Source organism: Macrotis lagotis, chromosome X (assembly GCF_037893015.1).
Source record: "Macrotis lagotis isolate mMagLag1 chromosome X, bilby.v1.9.chrom.fasta, whole genome shotgun sequence".
NCBI lineage: Eukaryota > Metazoa > Chordata > Mammalia > Peramelemorphia > Peramelidae > Macrotis > Macrotis lagotis.
The window spans coordinates 468,298,006-468,309,338 of NC_133666.1; the positions used below are offsets into that span (position 1 = coordinate 468,298,006).

Consider the following 11,333-nt stretch of genomic DNA (forward strand, 5'->3'; position numbering starts at 1 on the left):
CAGGCACTGTGTTAAGTGGTTTACAACTATTATCTCATTTGATCCTCACAATAACCCTGGAAGAAAGGTACTAATATTATGACCCCATTTTACAATTGGAGAAACTGAGGTCAAGAGATTTGTCTGGGGTCATACAAGTAATAAATATCTGAGGCTCGATTTGAACTCAGATCTATCGTACCCTGGTTCTATCGTTCTATCCATTGTACCACCAGCTGCCTCCAACTTTTTTGGCTACAAGCAATCTGAATATATTTTCTGTTCATTTTAATCCCATGTCCTTAAAGGACTTTCATACTTATCTCATGTCTTTGATTGATTGAGAAGTATCCTTACATGGTTAAAGTATTCAAGTATAGCATCTTTTTTTTTTTCATTATTTTAAGTAGAGTGGGGTAATTAGATTGATTTACTCAACCAAATCTAATACTTACAGTTTTTTTTTCATAGTGTTTTTCATGGAGTGCCATAGGTTGCTGCCTTTAAATGCCAGACTGCTAAGAAAACAGTTTTTCTGTGTTATGTCATATTCTGTGGAAGCTGGGTGGTGCAATGAATAGAACACCAGACCTAGAGTCAGGAAGACCAACCTTAGACACTTACTAGCTATTTGATTCAGACAAGTCACTTAACCTGCTTTAGTTTCCTCATCAGTAACTTTTAGAAACAGAGGATTAAGATTTACTAAGGTGTGGTACTAAAAAAAGAGTTGGCACAAAGCATCCTCCTTAATGTCTATGATATTACATATAGAGCCCATATAGAATAGATACAGAAACCAGAGTACATATACAGGTCTGGTACTGTTCTGGACCGAGGTAGGGAGTTCCATGCATTTGCTTGCTTAATCGGAATTAGGATTTAACCTCACACTCACCTGCTCTTTGTGGCAGACTCTGACTGGGGTGCTGCTTTTATGAACTAAGTACCCCTTAGGCAGTTAGGAGAGGCTCAGTAGAGAGAGTCTTGGGTCTGGAGTCAAGAAAGCCTGTGGTCCAATGTGACCTCAGATATTTGCTAGTTGCATGGCCCTGGGCAAGTCACTTAAATTCTATCTGCCTCAGTTTTCTCATCTGCAATAATAGCACCTACCTCCCAAGGTTATTGTGAGAATCAAATGAGATAATATTTGTAAAGGGCTAGCACAGTGCAAAGGCATTGTATCTGGGTCGACTTCCCTTTCTCTTTCACTCCTCACCTGCCTAGCAGGAACATTGCCCCCTTGAAGGAAGCTGAATGAAGATTTCCCAAGAGAAGAAAGGCCATGGAGGTGAGGGGAGCACTGTGCCACAATGTTAGATGACTTGGAAGCATATTTTTCCTGTGTGTTTTCCAAACTGCCATTGTGTTTTCTTAATGCAAAAATGTCCTAAAATAACAGGTGTCTGTTCAACTTAAAAATTGTAGCAGTAACCCCATTCTTTCCCTGTCTGAAGTCCTAAGGAGAACAACACTGAATACACTTTTCCCAATCTCTCTCAGAGCAGCCCCACCTACTCTTGCTTCTGCAGTTCAGTTGGGTCATCCCAGTTACTATGGGAACACACTGGGCTCAGAAGGGACCAGCCCAGGCCTGTAGAAGGGAATGAGGCCCAAGGGGTGCGAGAGGACAAGGAGCGCAGGGTTAATTATGATTTGCCTTAGTGCATTCTCTTCATTTGTCCCAAAAGATCTCTTGAGTCTAAAACAAATTCTTTTTGTGGCTACTGTGCAAAGCTCTCTTCTGTAAGATAGGTGCTGAAAAATGTTGTTGACTGACTAATCACTGCAATTGCCTTAAGCTGGTTTTCCATGCCTCCACCCAGCAGTGATTACATAACACAAATAAAGGTGTGACTAACAAGTTTTTTCTTCTTCTAAAAAATCATGTAGACACACAGGAAAAAATTCATGTACACATATTTGGATATGGATATACATGTGTGTGTGTGTGTGTGTGTGTGTGTGTATCCAGAATACTTTCAACCTTCTTAATATTGTGCATGCTGCATGCATCATGCTTGTTTGATTTCATTCTTTGAACCCTTCATACAAATGCAATGACCTGTGTTTATTTTTAAAATTAGAAGGATATCAAAGATTTGTCTTGAGATTGGAGAAGAATTTGTACAACACCCTTTGAGATAATTGGAGATGAGCAATAAAAACGGGCAATCCCTTATCTAGAGTTGAGCAAGCATAACTTTGTATATATAGGTTTTGTCTAAAATCACACACACATAAAGATTTATTGAGATCTGGAAATACAAATCCATATGAGATTCAAATTCCACAGAGGTTAAACTATTGCTCATAAATAGACTTGGGTTTTTAAAACTGACAATCCAGCTGCAGAGTGATAAAACTGTCATCCCTCCCTAGTTTTTCTTGGAAACTTCTCCATTCCCTATTTACTCCCTCCCCCCCTCTCTTCCCCTCCCCCCTTTCCCTTCCCTACACACTCAGAAAATCCATCTTTCTATAATCTGAAAGTATCTTGAGTTCTAAGCCATGGATCTGAAAAGAGGAAATCATCCTTAAGGTCCTTGCCCCATTCCCATATTCCATATCCAAGCAAGTGTTTGCTCAAATTGTCAACAGCTGAGGGTGCTGGCCAGCGATGAGTCATAAAGAGCACCATCTTTAGAGTCAGAAGATTTGGGTTTAAATCTTGCTGTCATTTATATGACCTTAGGTGACTTTGGACAAGTTATAACCTCTCTGGCATCATTTTCATTTTCTCACATGTATAAAATGAGGGGATTGTTCTTGAAAACCTCTAAAGTCTCTTCCAGCTTTAACTTTTATGACTCACTGGATTTCTAGGTAAAGTCCTAAATTAGGAGCAATTTGGGCAGCTATGTGGCAAAGTGCCCAGCCTAGAGTCAGAAAGACTTAGTTCAAATTCAGCTTCAGGGACTTATTAACTGTGTGACCCTGGTCAAGTCACTTAACACCTTTTGCCTCTGTTTCCTTATATGTAAAATGAGCTGGAGAAGGAAATAGAAAACCACTCCAATATCTCTGCTAAGAACACCAAACAGGATTTGACTGAAATGACTTAAGAATAACAAGAGTCATAGATACCTGAAGTGGAATTGTAGCTATTGCTTAAGCAGCCTCATTTGGTGTTCATGTCAGGGAAGTGGAGGGAGATTAGTTGCATGGCAAAAGCATTTCTTCAACACGGGAGGATCATAGAATTTGAGACTTAGACCTTAGAGGTCATCAAAGCCAACTCTGTCATTTTATAGATGAGGAAACAGAGGCTTAGAGATTTGTTGACTTGTCCAGGGTCACACATGTGGTATCTGAAGTGTTATTTGTACTTTGGTCTTCTTGATTTCAAGTCTCATGACCTATCCACCACAATAGGTGACAGGGAGGGATAATAGGCATTCTCTTCTAAACATTTCTTTCCTTGTTTTACTCCCAGCCCATTACTTGATCTTTGAGCAACATCTTTGATTAGACTAAAACTCACCTACCTTGATTCTAGTAAAGAGATTAGGTGTGATGTTGGCTCTAATGTTATAATGAGATGCCTGTAGTTTATGCCCAAGTAGTATTTATGAAAAGGACCTAGGAATTGTGTTTTAAACATTGACTCTTTTTCTCTTATCTTATACATCATAAAATTCAGTCCCATTTATACTGAATGCTTTTGTTCCTTCCAAGGAAACTTACACTTGTTAAAAACTATCTAATATTTTTTATTAAAGGATTTTCCCAAATATTTTAATTCTTAACCTTTTGAGGTTTTACTGCATTAAAGGACTCATTTCTTTGCATTTACGTAGTTTCTTTCCTAGCAATCAAAACAGGGCCCAGGAGTAAGGTTTGTAAAAATCACACCAGAATAAAGACTATAATCAACTGCCCATTTCTTTGAACAGAGGGCAGTAAAGAAAAGCTCTAAAAAGAAATCATCCTTAGGAATTATTTTAAAAGAGGAATTGTTTTAAAAGAGGGCATTTATTCTTTTTTTTACTATTTTTAGAAGGAGAGCCTCATCTTTAGAAGATGGGCTCCTGGGGGGAATATTTTTCTTTTTTAAAGTCACAGTAGTTCTCAAAGGATCACTTACTAAGCTGTAGAGGGTTTGTGATCTTATCCAATGAGGGGACTTCCCATACCTAGTGAAATCATTGAAGTGGAGAAGAAAGTCACCCTACTGAAAGTACAACCCAAATTCTAATAGCCAAACAAGCAATCTTAAGATGGTGGCTAGAGTAGGAAAGATAAAAAAGTAACATCAAAAGACAGTCATTCTTATCAGTGTTCTATGTCATTGAGGGTGGCCATGGACCACATTTTTAGTCTTCTTTGTCTTCTTTGCTGTCAGATTGTCATTTGCCATTTGATCACTGAATCACCTTGCAGGAGCACCACTTGCCACTGCTAATTTGCTGTTTCTAAGTAGTGATTCTTAACTGCTCCCAAGACCAGCTATGATTTTAGAAAGCAGCTAAGCAAATTTGTTAAAATGATATGTGTGAAATGAATGAAAAAATAAACAAAAGCAAAAATTTATATGTATAGGGAGAAATTAGTCCTGGACCACAACCTCCAATTTAGGATGCAATCACCAGAAGTAAGAGATGTATAAAAAGGTGTTACATTTACCATAAAGTTTGTATCTGTGAAGCTACTAGGTTTATAGAGTACAAAGTCTGAAGGTAGGAAGATACCTCTTCCTAAGTTCAAATTTGATCACAGACAATTGCTTTGTGACTCTGGGCAAGTCATTTAACCCTGTTTGCCTCAGTTGTCTTACCTTGTCTTATCTGTTGAAGAAGGAAATGGCAAACCACTCTAGGACCTCTGCCAAGAAAACTCCAAATGGGATCATGAAGAATTGGACGTAACTGAAAAAATGACAGGACAACAACAACAAAGATTAATCTCATGAAGAAGTGGGGAAAAATTCCTTGGTTGGATTAGAAGGGAAACCTGGTCTTGGCTAGGCAAAAGATTGCTTCTACCTGGTTGATACGAAGATAGAAAATTTAAAGTGTTCTAACAGGGGAGAACAGCTTTGGGAGTGGAAGCTTTGAGTTTCCATCTGAGTGTATGTGTAGAGCATGTTGAAATGGGATTTCTTTTCCTCTTCCTTCTCCTCCTTCATGTACCATGATACTTTGCATGAACTACTTACCCAGTAGGACACACCTCATGCAGTAGAGGGTTGGTATATTTAATATAAACCCAGAAGGAAACTGAGAACACTCTCACTGAAGATGTAGACAGAGGAGCAAAATTGATATAGGAAGCAACTTTTTAAGTATTGAGGAGAATCAACCATGATTTCCAGTGAACTAGCCCTGGCAACTGAGGGTGGAACTGCAAAGAGAAACAGATACAGAGAGCCCAGTTGAGTGACCTAGCCATCAGAGACATTTCTAGGAGTGAATGGAAGAAACAGCGTGAAGGATTCTAAAAGAAGAGGACAGTGTGTTGCCGGCATACAAGAAATGTTGGTCAAATCCACCTCACTGGAATTGCATTTGAAGTTTGTGTATGTTCTTCCCATGAGTATTGTGTGTATTTGAGGGGAGAGTACACCCAGGTTTATGGGAAGGATTTTTTGTGGCTTTGTTCTTATTATGTTACCTTAGAAAAAGCCATTGATTTGAGCTATTATATCATACTGATTGATTATTATTTTTTTTTAGGTTTTTGCAAGGCAAATGGGGTTAAGTGGCTTGGCCAAGGCCACACAGCTAGGTAATTATTACGTAAGTGTCTGAGACCGGATTTGAACCCAGGTACTCCTGACTCCAAGGCCAGTGCTTTATCTACTATGCCGCTTAGCTGCCCCATACTGATTATTAAGATGGGGGTTCATTAACTATAGTTTTAGGAGTATAGACTCACAGACTATATTAGAACTTGAGAACAGAAGCTCATTAGAGCTAGTTTGGGTGAGTACAACCTCAGAAGAACCCTGTGAGCCTATAGAGTATTTTCTTCTGTTTTATATATGATGCCTCAAGGGGTTCAGAGACTTGAATACAGTTACTTAGGTGAGAGAACTAAGACTAGAATCCAGGGTTTTAGATACTTAATTTTGTGAGGAAAGTATTTCTTCTTTGAAAATATGAATAACAGCCATTTAAATACTACTTTAAGGTCTACATTCTATGTATATTATGTAATTTAAACCTTAGTTATTGATTGGTTCTGGTTCTTCATTACCGAAGAAGGCCAAAATGACATCACTATGAGACAAATTAGAGTGTGTCTGATTTTGGTTGATAGACCAATTCAAGTTCAGAATGCTCTGTCATAGGTTGGACACAAATAGTCCATGTAAATACTTGGACTCTAGACTTAAAATATGTCACATTTCCTTTAAGCTGCTTCAATTCTACCTTCTTCAAAGAATGCAGTACTGATGAGGGCATGCCATCCTGGGTGGTCCTGTGCGAATATCTCCCATGCTGTACAATCAATTCTACAGTTCTTCAATGAGACCTCCAGGGTGTCTCAGTATCACTTCTTCTGACCCCCTTGTGAGCACTTGCCCTGTGTGAGTTCTCCATAAAATAGTTTTTTGGGCCAAATATAGATCTGGTCTGGTCCATCATAGTTGCACTCTTTGTTGTAATGTTGGAATGCTAGACAGTTTAACTCAAGAAAGGATCTTGGTGTCTGGAATCTTCTCTGGACAGGTGATCTTCAGAATCTTCCTAAGATAATTTAGATGGAAGCAATTCAGTTTCTTGACATGGCACTGATAGACTGTCCAGGTTTCACAGGCATACATCAATAAGGTCAGCACAACATCTCTGGAGACCATCAGTTTGGTAGTCAGTCTAATACCTCTTTTCTGCCTTGAAACTTACAACAATCTCATGAAACAGGCTTTTATAGGTATTATTATTATTACCACTGCATAGTTAAAGAAATTGAGGATCAGAAAGATTAAATGGTTTCCCTGTCTTCACAAAGATTTGGAGTATTGGAGGCACAGTTGAACTCAGGACTTCCTAAAGCCAAACCCAAGCTTCTGAAAGATTTTATAATATTTGTTTTTGACTATTTTGAGGTCCAAAATAAGCCAGGCTTATATTTTGGCTCAGTCATTTTTCATATAGATAAGCTTGACATAGGAGAGTTTCATATATGAGATGAATTCTTGATAGTATATGTTATGAGTATACATTTTTACAAAAAAATAAAAGAGATCTATTTATTGAAATCAGTAAATGTCTTGAAAATATGGATTGGTTTCCATGTGGACTTTAGACTGCATTTGGTCTCTGAGTATCTTCTGAACCCCAGGAAGAAGCCTTGAGAAACATTTTTCAGTGAGCAGTCAGAATGCAGGGTGACCCACTTGAGCTATGAGCTAGGAATTCCATGAGCAGAAGTGGCCCCAGATGAGGAATGTAGTGGCCCAGCACACAGTTTCCCCTCCTTCAAAGATCCCTAGATCCTCCAACCTTGAACTTAGAAGGCATCATAAAATAAAATTTCTTATCAATCATCAGGCCTATCATGGGGGGGGGGAATATACTGACAATATAGAAAGGAACTTGTGCTGAGATATTCCTTTTCCCATCCCAATCACAGTGGTCCTCAGCTTGCAATGTTTTGCATTCTTTTCTAGGATTCCATCAGAAGACTCCACACTTCTGGGAACAGCTGCCATCTCTCTGCTTACCTATCCCCATCCTTTTTCAATGGCCTTCTCTTTTGAATGACTCAGTCTGTGAAATAGTCTTTTCCAGGGCTGCATGCAGACAACCATGGGGATTTATACCTTCAACATAATCACTGGTCTTCTCTATAGTTGTATTGAAAGATTTCCCTTTTTCCTATTCCTCTGACAAAGCAGAATCATGGAATCATAGATTTTTCAATGAGAAGGATCCTCAGACATCACCTAGTCCACCCCTCTAATTAAACCCCACTCCTTCTAGGGAAACTGAGGCATCGGGAATTAAGTGACATGTTCAAGATTGCACAAATGATAGCAGAATTTGTATTTGAATATTTGAAGTTTGTATCCCCAGCTTAGCACAGTTTGGCTTAATAAATATTTACTAATTGATTGATTGGACCTCTTTAAATAGTAAATATTAATATTCAAAGATTTCATTTTTTAAAAAAAACTGGATTTGCTATTTAAATGCTATCAGGAATGACCAAGGAGGAAACTACCTCTCCTAGTGTAGATTGGCACTTTCTCTGAAATTTCGGACTTTAGACAGTTGCCTGGAAACCATTAAGAAGTTGAATGACCTACCCAGGGTTAACAGCCAGAATGTGTCAGAGGAGGGATTGAAAACCATCTTCTCCTGACTAGAGATTATGCCTTATTGTTTAAGTCTGTATTTGCAGACATTAAGACATGCAGGTGTATTTTAACTTAGACAGTTGCCATGTTCCTGAATAAAGGTATCTTTAAAAGGAGAAGCCTACTATTTAAAGGAATCCTATGATGAATCGTTCTGTAAAGTGAGACATCTTTCATAAGGTGAATCATCATTTCCTTTGTATCATTTTTTTTAAGTTCAACTCTTTGTATATTAAGTTAACTTGAAACAAAACAAGCTTATATAAGATAATCCTGTCAAGGTTGCATATTTACTTTGAGCTGGGGAATAAAACCATCCTGGCAGAATATTATCTTCTCTCACTTCTGCAGAGCAGAAGGCACCTCACAATATACTCTGTGGGCAAATCATTCCTTTTTCTTTGCACCTGGGTCTTTCTCTATAGGGCTTAATTCAATTCAATTAAATGTACACCAATAAGCCTATACAAACCATTATTGTGGGGCGGAAATCTATAAACTATTTATGTAGTAAATGCAAAATAATTTTGAGAGCTGATGTGGGGAATTATTACAGCTGAATGATCAAAAGAGAATTTCTAGAAGAAATTGCTATAGGCAGTAACGCTTGAGTTGAGCCATCAAGGAAGCTAGAAATTCCCAAAGGTGAGAATTCTATTTAAAGGACAGCTTGTGCAAAGAAACTGAGTCATGATATAGGTTACTTTGGATGGAATTTAGGATATTAGGGATTAGAACAATCAATTGTAGTTCATTTGATTCCTAGAGAAGTTAGTCATTTTCAGTCATTACCCAATTTGTCAATCAAAAACCATTTATTGTACCAGAATTTTAGGAGGTTTTGCCAACCACTATATGGGAAGGAGCTTAATCAGAGGATTTCATTTTATAGAGTTTACTATTCCAGATGGATCCCACTGATCATCAGCTAAATACAGACCACTGAAAAACATGAACTGTATGATAAAAATGTGCCTCCATCATGTTTGAATATTGTCACTGGCTGTTTATCTTTTCCTCTCACATTCTGAGCCAAAGATAAAGTTATTCCTTCCATATTGTGAAGGTGAGGTGTGTGGTACTTCTGCCATCTGGAAAATCCACATAATATTTTTTGGCTCTCCCTTTGTAGGAGAGAGAAGAAATCGCAATTATTATGGTATTAAAAGATAAAATTGGTTGACATTATATAATGCTATATATATATATATATATATATATATATATATATATATATATATATATATGCATTTCTGAGTTTCTAAACTTTTTCTTTGTTGTCTGTTGGCCAGCTCTTATTGTCTGCTGTTTCTACAAAAATCTCCCTAAATTCTCATTAAATTTCTTATGCGGACTCATGATATAAGGAAACCTCAATAGGGAAAACGGTGATGTGAAAGGGATAGATGTACCTAAGTGGGAACATTTCTTCTACAGAGATCCAAACCTTTTTCTAAGAATCAACTGGCAAAGAGACATGTTGGATATGTACAAGAACCACAAGTCCAGATTGACAGAAAAACGTAAACAAGAAGCAATAATAACATAACGTCCATGAAGGTTAGTACTTAAAGCATTAAGATATGAAACAGTTTGTAGAATTGCTGAATGGGAAGGTATTTCCAACTTTACTTTAGATCTTAACAGACAATTTCTTTCAGGTCTTCTGTCAAGCTTGACCAGGGGTTGGGTACATCTATTGTTTGTGGTCATTTTGGTCTCTAAGAAGTGCAGTAGTGGATGTAAGGGACACTTGTCTAGTTCAGCTAAGGACTCAGCAACTCCCAAAGTGACCTCCAAGACTGAACATACCCATTTGACTGTTGCTTTGTTACCTATGCTCAGAGAAGAGACTAAGCTCAATTTTCCTACACTAACTGGTCTAGTTGTCCAATGAGAACAATCATTAAGTTGCTTATGTGGAGAAGTCTCAAGTTACTTGCTTTCTGTCACTGGGAGAGTTAAAAGAAGAGAGAGATAAAGGACAGAATCATTCTTTTATAAATTTCAGAATAGGCTCATAGGTTTAGCAGGCAATCTAATCTAATAAATTTTTGATGTAGCCTTTCTTCTCTCCAACAGCTGTTATAGAATGGAAGGTCAAGGGACACCCCAGGGTTTTTCATATCCAAACTGAAAAGATTTTTTATGTTGAGCCACATGTGTCCCCAGAACCCTGTAGGCTCTCATGAATGCTCCATGGGGGTTTAACCCCAGTACTCATGGGAAAACCACGGGGCTAGACTCCATAGGGGAAATGACTCAGCGGCTACATTTTAAAATGTCATGTTGGTAACATCTATGGGAAACAAATACTGGTTATCTGAATGAATGAAATAATCTTTCTCTTCTAAATTCCAGATTGCCCATATATATTCCTTTGAATAGAAAGCTAATTGGCCCCATTCACAAAATAAGGGATGATGAACCATAGGGTTTCTTGGGGCAGCTTTTGCCCTTGAGTCCTATGATTCTATGCAATCTTTTGAAAGTAGAAGGTAACATAGTTCCTACTAGAAGATAACCATAATCCCTGGTTGTAAGAACAACTGTAGGTCTACAGACTATGTGGAAAGCAGTATACATCATTTTCCTCTTAGTACTTCTCTCCATTCATTTTCTCCCAACACCAAGGCTACTTATATTGTTATCATCTAACCTACACTTGTACCAAACTTTTTACTCCTGGAAGCAGAGTTTAGGTTATGGGCCTGGAACCCCATGGCTTCTTGAGTTGGTATCCAGTTGGATACAGTCACTAATAAAACTAATTTGTATTATGAGTGGTTTAATTTCCTTGACTCCATTTTTGGTGTCAGTACAAATCAAGAGGTAAAAATCACTTTTCTAGACATTATACTCTTTTAGTTTCTCTATTGAATTTGTTTCCTGGGATGTGTCATCTGTAATCTTCTAACCTGTTTGGTCATAGCATTGTGTTGGGAGAAAGGTTGGACTGTTACCATCAAAGCTGCTATTTCAGCCTGACATGATTTTCTGTCTTTGATAGGTTTGTTTGCTTTCTGGATGGTTTCAGACTACTCCCAGT

The 11,333-nt window shown here is 37.9% G+C and overlaps 1 long non-coding RNA gene across 1 annotated transcript in view; it reads left to right on the forward strand.

Annotated features, from left to right (window-relative positions):
* Positions 1 to 9,831, forward strand: part of LOC141502863 (uncharacterized) — a 48,607-nt gene extending 38,776 nt beyond the window's left edge. The window contains exon 3 of the long non-coding RNA XR_012472679.1: positions 9,722 to 9,831. This is a non-coding gene — a long non-coding RNA (uncharacterized LOC141502863). The remainder of the gene's footprint in view (positions 1 to 9,721) is intronic.
* The last annotated feature ends 1,502 nt before the right edge of the window (positions 9,832 to 11,333 follow it).